We start from the raw sequence: 9,674 nt of genomic DNA on the forward strand, positions 1-9,674 counted from the left end.
TGAGGTCTCTGTGCAACTTCTGTATCATTTAGCTCCTTGGCCCAATATCTTTGCTTTGGGGAGACTCAGCTTTATTCTCATCTATAGAATGAGTGAGCTGATTAGATGCTCTTCAAAGACTCTTTCATTTTGAACCATGTATGTTTGTTTCATAATTATTATTTTCTATCTAAATAAAATTGGTATAATTATACAGGGTATATTAAATAATTAAATGTCAGGTGGGTGTTAATCATCTTATATGCTAGGTCTCATTTAATCTACCTCACAAACCTGTAAAGAATATACTGCTATTATCTCCATTTAAAGATGAAGAAACTAAGGCTCAAAGAAGATGAATAATTTTGTTCAAAATCAAAGAGCACTCAAGTGCTATAGCTGATAATCAAACCCAAGCGGTGTGAATCCCTAGCTTGTTCATTTAACCATACCTATACATGTCCTCATCTAATATGATATGACCCTATTCTTTTATACCCTCTTGTATTCTCTAGTATTGTCTCACTTGTATGCCACTTTTTGTAATAATTGTCCTGGGGTTCTGACATCACCTGTGCCCCTCCTCAACATTCACTCTACATCTCACTCATTACGCTCAGTCAGCATTTATGCTTAGAGCTGGAACAGACAGATAAAATCAAGTAAAGAATTATAGACCTTATGTTCCTCCCCTAAGAAGGGATCTTTCAAGAAAAAAACTTTATACAATTATAAAACTTTCAGATTCTCAGGATTCCAGAGAATGCTGTTTCTCAATGTATGTCATGGGATGGTAATAGTGGTTAAGTGAAAATAAAAGTTTCCGTAGTTAAAAAACTGGAGGAGAGATGTTGAGTCAAAATGAAACAAATGTCTTTTCTGCTGGACTTCTCACAGCCGTGATGATACTTATGTGCACTATAAATCTCTAATACTGTAACATTTCCCAAATTCATATAACTCTAAGTATCATTTTGCATGGAGGAAATCCTGGGAGTGGCATTTTCCAGAAAACAATTTAGAAAACACCACAGAAGATTCTATTTATTCTATTCCTTCTGAGGAGGGACTCATCAGAGCCAGGTCTCAGATCTCTGTGGTTTGTCCATGGCTGCTAAAATCTCAGGAGCCTGAAGGAGAACAATTGTATATTTGGGCTCAGCTTCTTGAAGAAGGGCTGCTTGGCTGAAACTGTTAACTCTGGGAGGACACAATGAGGCTGGTTCTGGGAATGCAAAAAACTGGAGACTGAAACCGACTGTTGTCACAAGGTGAAAGGTAACATCGAGAGAAAAAGTAAGTCAACGAAAGAGACAAAATTCCTTTCCTTTTCCTCCTGCCTTCCTGTCTCACTCCTCTGCTATCAGCAGAACCTCACAGAAATCCTTGTGTCAGAGAAGACGTGAAAATTACAGAGTTCCAGCCCAGGCATCAAGAAATAGAGTACAGAGGTTGGATACAGAGCTGACAGATAATTGCTTACTAACTAGCATAGCTTGCCCCTTTGTTTATTCAGTACCATACACACACTTTTGTATATGTTAATATTTATACTGTTTCACAGCAATAAGATGCAAGTATCCTTCATACAAACAAATATGCTCTCATCATTTGTCCAAAAAGGAGGTACACAAAAATCCCAAGAGTTACAGTATCCATCTCTAGGCAATCATCACATCTATTTCTGAGTGACGCTATTTACCCTTTCACAATCACAGTCCCACCAGAATATTCTGTTTCCTAAAGACTCAATTACAAAATATTGTATTAGTCTGTTCACATGCTGCTAATAAAGGCATATCATAGACTGAGTAATTTATAAAGGAAAGAGATTTAATTGGCTCACAGTACCACATGGCTGGGGAGGCCTCCCAATCATAGTGGAAGATCAAGGGACATCTTCCATGGCAGCAGGCAAGAGAGAGCTTGTGTAGGGGAACTCGCCTTTATAAAACCGTCAGATCTCATGAGACTTACTATCATGAGAACAGCATGGGAAAGACCTGCCCCCCATGATTAAATTACCTCCCACCAAGTCCCTCCCACAACACGTGGGAATTATGGGAGCTACAATTCAAGAAGATATTTGGGAGGGGACACAGACAAACTGTATAAAATATCTAAGATGAAAAAAACTTTATATAAAATAGTAAGGTGACAGCAAAAGGGAGGTAAAAAAAATGAGACCTTTTAATATATGCAAAGGCAAATATATCTAAATACCTATTTGACATTTGTGCATATATAGCTCTATCTATGAAAAGGATAACCAGTGAAGAGTAAGATTTGTATAGGCACTATAGTTTTCATGGCTGTAGTTGATATTTACAAATTCCTTCTTCCACTAAGTTGGTTGAATTGGAGTTCTTTACCTGGCAGAGTTACTGAAGGGTCTTAATCCATAGTCTTGTCAGATCCAGGAAGAGGGATTCCTTTCACTAGCAAGAAAATCTTAGAAATTCTTGACTGGTAAGATTCTCAGTATTAACTGAGTCCACTCAGATGTCATCATACAAGTTTCGGCCTCATTGTTCTTCACAATTCAGGTCCTGAATTTTTCCTAAGTGGCATAGCAAGTGCAAGATTTCAATTTATACTGGAATTCTACAATTAGCACAAATAAAATATGCATCTGCTTTTTAAAGAGAAGACAGTCCTGCAGCTACAAAAACTAAGAAATTATTTTGGCTGCCATAGGAGCGCTTTTGTTCTTTTTTCATTCAAACTGAGAACTAAAAGTGCCAAACTTACACTTCTCTGTCTGTAGATTCTCCAGTCAGAAGAGGACATCCCACCCACAGTTTTTGTAGTCATCATAACTGCTATAATAATTAAGTGTAGAAGACTTAGTGTCTTTTACTGCATTATAATAAACTAGAAGTGATTTTAATTAACTGATGTGATTTGATGTCACGAATTACTAGTATCTCATTTCCCATTTGCAAGGAAGTCAGTATTTCATTAAAAGCCATAGACATGACCAAATACATCCTAGAATCTCTTGGTATCAAGTGCATTCCAGACAGAAAAATAGCTACCATTCTTAAGGCTGGGGCACAAGAGAAGAAAGGAGTCGGGATTATCTTCTTGGGGGAAGATCCCCAAGAAGCTGGGGCCCAAACCTTTAAGAAAGAAGTAATGGCCTGGGGCGTGGTGGCTCACGCCTGTAATCCCAGCACTTTGGGAGGCCGAGGCGGGTGGATCACGAGGTCAGGAGATTGAGACCATCCTGGATAACATGGTGAAACCCCGTCTCTACTAAAAATACAAAAAATTAGCCAGGCGTGGTGGCGGGACTCTGTAGTCCCAGCTACCCGGGAGGCTGAGGCAGGAGAATGGCGTGAACCTGGGAGGCGGAGCTTGCAGTGAGCCGAGATGGTGCCACTGCACTCTGGGACTGAGCAAGACTCCGTCTCAAAAAAAAAATAATAATAATAATAAAAAGAGAAAGAAGTAATATCTGTATTAGCTTAATGAGGCTAATCCTGGAAATATAATAAGAATTTAGAGTCCGAAACAACTGCTGCTGCCGGGATGGAGGGCCATTACCAGGACGGTCCTCATGCAGGAACAGCATTAGGATGAATCAAAGAAGTTTTTTCTTCCCTTTTTCTCCTGCCTTTTTATCTCCCTATCCTGCCTTCTATTCTCAGAACTGAGTAGGAAGCATCTGAAAAGGAGAACTGAAAGCTGTGCAGATCAGCACCAGCATTACAAAGTAAACTATAGAAGCACCTAAAAGAGACAATATCTTAAACACAAATACACCCTGAGACCTGAACTATTTGGGCATCCAGTGTAAATCTTTTAAAATGCTTCCTTAATGATTGAATTTCAGGAGCCATAATCTGTTGTAAGAGCCATACAGGAGAAGGCACACTTTTTGTCATAAAGTACTTACTGGTTAAAAATTCATTTCCATATGCTACATCAAATGAATTTATATATGTAAATTCCTTAGAACGGTGTTTGCTATATGTAATAATTACTGACAATATCATCATCATTCATCTTATATCCTAGCATTAAGCATTCATATGCAATTGATACAATAAAGGTTAGAAGCATTTCATGTCAGATTTGTGAAATATGTAATCATGAATGAACTCGCTTAAAATAAAAATGAGCTAATACGAAAATAAAACAACTGCTATTATACCCGAAACAAAGCAAAGCAAAAACCCAAATCACTGCTGAAATGTTTGAGTTGTGTGCAATGCTAGTAACCAAATGGGTACATTTTAAAGAGCTTCCCACAAAATTTCACTATTTGATTATGTTTCATTGTTTAATAATGTCCTTAGCCCACAATTTTGGCAGTCTAATGCTTTCTGTTCTAGAAAAATCGATAACAATTATTGTTTTAAATCTTCCAGAACCTGGGTTTCATTCATCTTTCTGACTGCATGTGTTAGTGAGCATTTGAGTAAATACTGAGGGAAAACCTGAGCGTATTTCTCCAATTACATAATGCTTGTTTGAATGGGATTCTTCCAAACTACATTCTTTACATACAGAGTCAGAAAGATAATATGCACATATCTATTCTTAGCATTTCTTAAATTAGATTGCTTGCTTTTCAGTGATTACAAAATAAATTGACAAGACTACATTCTTGCATAACTTCTACATTTTTGTTCTAATTGCACACACTAAAATCCCATAATTTTGCTACTATTCTGGGATTATTTCTTCTTCTTGTTTTGGTGGTGGTTTATTAACTTGTTTTCAATGTCTAACTTCAACATTTATCCAAATGTTTATGTAGCAATGCCTCACTTTCATTTGCAGTTCACTTTTCTTAATTTTTCAGAAAACCAATTATGTTATACTCAGGCCAGAATCCTCCCAACTCTTGCCACCATCTCCAACTGTAGAACATAGTCAAAATAAATAAAACAAAATAAAAAAACTGAAAGACAAGCATTTTATTCACAGTAGTCCCTACATCCTCATTCAAAGATTACTCACTCATATATTAAATCTAGTTTAGATAGTTGATTTGTTTCTTAGCCCAAACTGGATAAGAGGAATAAAATGTAAAGAAATAGGGGGGCTTTAGAATCAGAGCAGAAATAGAAATGACAGCTTATAAGAAGTAATAACACAAAAGAATATAAACATCAGGTTCAAAATTATGGACTCATTTTGCACTGGGGGCATACAGCCCTCCATTATAAAAGTACAATGGTGCAGTCTTAATGGCCTGATGCCATCAGTGCACTGTAATAGATCCTCAGTCTGCATCAGGAAGTCCTCAGGGAATCACTTACTTCTCAGGGCCTTCATCCCTATATCTTTATACTTTGGGAGTCTGATTTAATGACTTCCCAAATCCTTTTAGAATCTAAATTTATATTATTTTATAATAATTTTATAAAGAGTTTTCAGTGACATTTAAAATGTCAGAAGAGCGTGACACCTTTTAAAATATTTCTACTAAAATTATTAAAGTAAATGAATGTAGTTTATTCTTTTTTTATTATACTTTAAGTTTTAGGGTACATGTGCACAATGTGCAGGTTAGTTACATATGTATACGTGTGCCATGCTGGTGTGCTGCACCCATTAACTCATCATTTAGCATTAGGTATAGCTCCTAAAGCTATCCCTTCCCCCTCCCCCCTCCCGACAACAGTCCCAGAGTGTGATGTTCCCCTTCCTGTGTCCATGTGTTCTCATTGTTCAATTCCCACCTATGAGTGAGAATATGTGGTATTTGGTTTTTTGTTCTTGCAATAGTTTACTGAGAATGATGATTTCCAATTTCATCCATGTCCCTACAAAGGACATGAACTCATCATTTTTTATGGCTGCATAGTATTCCATGGTGTATATGTGCCACATTTTCTTAATCCAGTCTATCATTGTTGGACATTTGGGTTGGTTCCAAGTCTTTGCTATTGTGAATAGTGCTGCAATAAACATACGTGTGCATGTGTCTTTATAGCAGCATGATTTATAGTCCTTTAGGTATATACCCAGTAATGGGATGGCTGGGTCAAATGGTATTTCTAGTTCTAGATCCCTGAGGAATTGCCACACTGACTTCCACAAGGGTTGAACTAGTTTACAGTCCCACCAACAGTGTAAAAGTGTTCCTATTTCTCCACATCCTCTGAAGCACCTGTTGTTTCCTGACTTTTTAATGATTGCCATTCTAACTGGTGTGAGATGGTATCTCATTGTGGTTTTGATTTGCATTTCTCTGATGGCCAGTGATGGTGAGCATTTTTTCATGTGTTTTTTGGCTGCATAAATGTCTTCTTTTGAGAAGTGTCTGTTCATGTCCTTCGCCCACTTTTTGATGGGGTTGTTTGTTTTTTTCTTGTAAATTTGTTTGAGTTCATTGTAGATTCTGGATATAAGCCCTTTGTCAGATGAGTAGGTTGCGAAAATTTTCTCCAATTTTGTAGGTTGCCTGTTCACTCTAATGGTAGTTTCTTTTGCTGTGCAGAAGCTCTTTAGTTTAATTAGATCCCATTTTTTGGCTTTTGTTGCCATTGGTTTTGGTGTTTTAGACATGAAGTCCTTGCCTATACCTATGTCCTGAATGGTAATGCCTAGGTTTTCTTCTAGGGTTTTTATGGTTTTAGGTCTAGTGTTTAAGTCTTTAATCCATCTTGAATTAATTTTTGTACAAGGTGTAAGGAAGAGATCCAGTTTCAGCTTTCTACATATGGCTAGCCAGTTTTCGAAAGTAGTTTATTCTTAATGTTAATAAATTAACTTGTGATTTAACATGTGTCTGAAATTTTTCCATGTTTATATATATTACTTGGTTTAATCTTTACAACATTTTTATCAAGTAGATTGCATTGATGCATATTGTACAAATGAGGAAACTGAGGCTCAGATGGGTGGTGTTAATTGCATAATATATCATGGTCAGAAAAGATCCAGAACTTATTTTTTTTTTCTAGAAAACTTTGTACTATTTCCCTAAGTAGCATAGGTAATTTTCTGTTTTACGGAGGCCCAGACAACTAGAAATTTTCTGGTTTTCAAAATTGGACATGCAGCTGGTGCTATTCCAACCATGGTCAGTGGTTAGGAGCATCGCTCCTGACCTTGGCTATGTGCAGCTATAGATTCTGCTGTTGTATTAGGTAGCCCAAATTTCTGCAGAAATATTCAAATGATTGAATGTGATTCCCACTGTAAGCCACCGCATGACTTCAATACCCTCTTATTACTAAGGGCTTGCTGATACATGGAAAGTTTTTTTCTCTCTCTTTTTCAATATGACTATTTATGTATTTTTTTAAAAGCATGGTATTTCTATGTATTTTAAGTAAAGAAGTATGCACAAATATTCACCCATGACATCTTGATGATAAGTTATTATCCCCTTTCTTCAGGAAGTTATGCAAGAGTGGAAATAACACAAAAGAGATAATATTTCATAGCAGTGAGCATGGGCTATAAAGGTGGTCTTAAACACCCAAAGACTATCTAAACACTCCATCTTAGACAAGTTACATAAACTTGTAACTTGTCTACATAAACTTGTAAACTTTTGCCATTAAAAATAATGGCAAAAACCGCAATTACTTTTGCACCATGAATTAATACTTCTTAGCTTATTGGGCTGTTGTGAGAATTAAATGAATAAATATATATTATAAGTATGTAAAATAGCCTCTAACACATAACATGTTGGAAAAAAAGTTATTATTTGCTGTGCCAGAACTACCTCTTATTAGCCCAGTGACAATTAGAGATACCTGAATACCACACACTGAGATTTATTTTTCTTTACTGCCCTAGTGCCTAATGCAGTATCTGGTATATTATAGATACTCCAAATTTTTTTAAATAAATCTCGTCTACTTCTTCAAAGATTTTTTTTCATCTCTGGTGGACCCAAAATACCACTTTTGCCTACCTGAATGGGTTATTACAACTCATATAATATGTTTGCTTTTATACAGCCTGTTGAGGAAGATATTACTAAGATACTTGCCTCGCACTATAAAGACAAGGAGACAGATCACATGACTTGCTCACAGTCAACAAAGAAGGGGAGAGCAAGAATTTGAATCCAAGTCTGTCTTGTGTCTGCACTAGAATGCTTTGTTGCTTTTCTCAATTATCCTATGCATTACAAATTCGTTTGTGAGAAGGGGCTTAGAATACTGAGAAGCATTACATGAATATAAGACACTTGTTTATGTTAGTGAATTTGTAGCAGTACTCTTTTAAGAACAAATTCCCCTCATTGAATCATGCACCCTCTTTCTGCTTATGAGTCTATTTTAGATATTGAGAAGCAATATGTAGGGGAGAGTAGATGAAGGTGGAGTGCTCTTGCAATTGCCCCACAGACAATCCAAATGGGTCTATTATTTAGTATATGCACTATTAATAACTGTTTAATCTTTCTAGTAATTGTCCATCTACTGGCTCTTATCTCATTGTTATTATCAAAAACAAATTTAGATCAGACCATTAGGAAATTCATTAGCAGGTCACATTGGAGAAAAAAACCCACTAACACATTTGTAAAATTATCCATGAATTTAGTATTGCCATTTATCACCAGAATGCTTCAATGTACTAGGTTGAAAAATAAGGATACCACAACTCCTTTATTATAATTGCAAGGATTAAAATGTAAAATATAGAGATTCTTTTATAGTGTCTGACACATATTAAGAGCTCAATAAACTATAGCACATTGGGAATAGCAATTGAGATGAAGTATGCAGTTTTTTTAAACCAAAGTACCCACAGATAAATCAATGTCAAAGAAAGTGTCACATTCTTCATATATTAAGCAAATATTTATATTCATATCAAGTGCAATCATTAAGTTTAAAAGAGAGCCTGCATAGACAGGGGCATGCTAAACACATGCAAACTTATCAAGTATGATGACCATAAATTATGTATGTCAAGCTCTCACAGCTTCAGAGATTGATTTGCATTTCAATACACATCATATGCAAGGCTTTCTGTATTTCCCTTTTTATAAACATATTTTCCATTATTAATCTGAAATGTAAACATCCATTCATCATGAGCACTTACCATGTCCCAAATCTATACTGAAATTTAAAAGAAAAAAAATAATATATACCTTATGCACTCAAGGAACTCAGTCTAGTGAAAAGAAACATCAGCAGATAATTAGAATCCAGGAAAAGAAGTGCTAATAGAGATATTTACAACACAATATGGCACTAATGAAGAAGACATGAGTAGCTGAGTGCCATAATCTGCTGGGGCATTAAGTAACACAGGAAGAGAAAGTGATCTTTATCAAATTGGCTCACTCCCCAAACTTGTTCATTTTGTAGTTCTCAATGGAAACTACTGCAATAGAAGTTAACAGATACGGAGGCAAAGTAGACATACCCACATGCCAATGCCTATGCACACCTTATCCATGGCCCAGTCCAGAAGAGGAGAAAAAGAAGAGCAATGGAAAATTGAATCAAACAACATTAGTAGAAAAAAAAAAAATCTCCTGGTAGGTTTGTGGAAAAAGAAGCACACCATTCTATTTCTTTTTAAATCCCCTATTCTTCCCTCTTTTATTCTCCTTACAAGTATTTTGAATGCATTGTTTTATTTATCACCAATGGTTTGACATATTAGAAATAAATAACTCAATTATAAAACTTAAAAAGATCAGGGCCTAAGTTTTGGCCAAGTCTATAGAGTTCTTCAGTGGTAGAGTCAATATTCAA

Source organism: Pongo pygmaeus, chromosome 4 (assembly GCF_028885625.2).
Source record: "Pongo pygmaeus isolate AG05252 chromosome 4, NHGRI_mPonPyg2-v2.0_pri, whole genome shotgun sequence".
NCBI classification, from domain to species: Eukaryota; Metazoa; Chordata; class Mammalia; order Primates; family Hominidae; genus Pongo; species Pongo pygmaeus.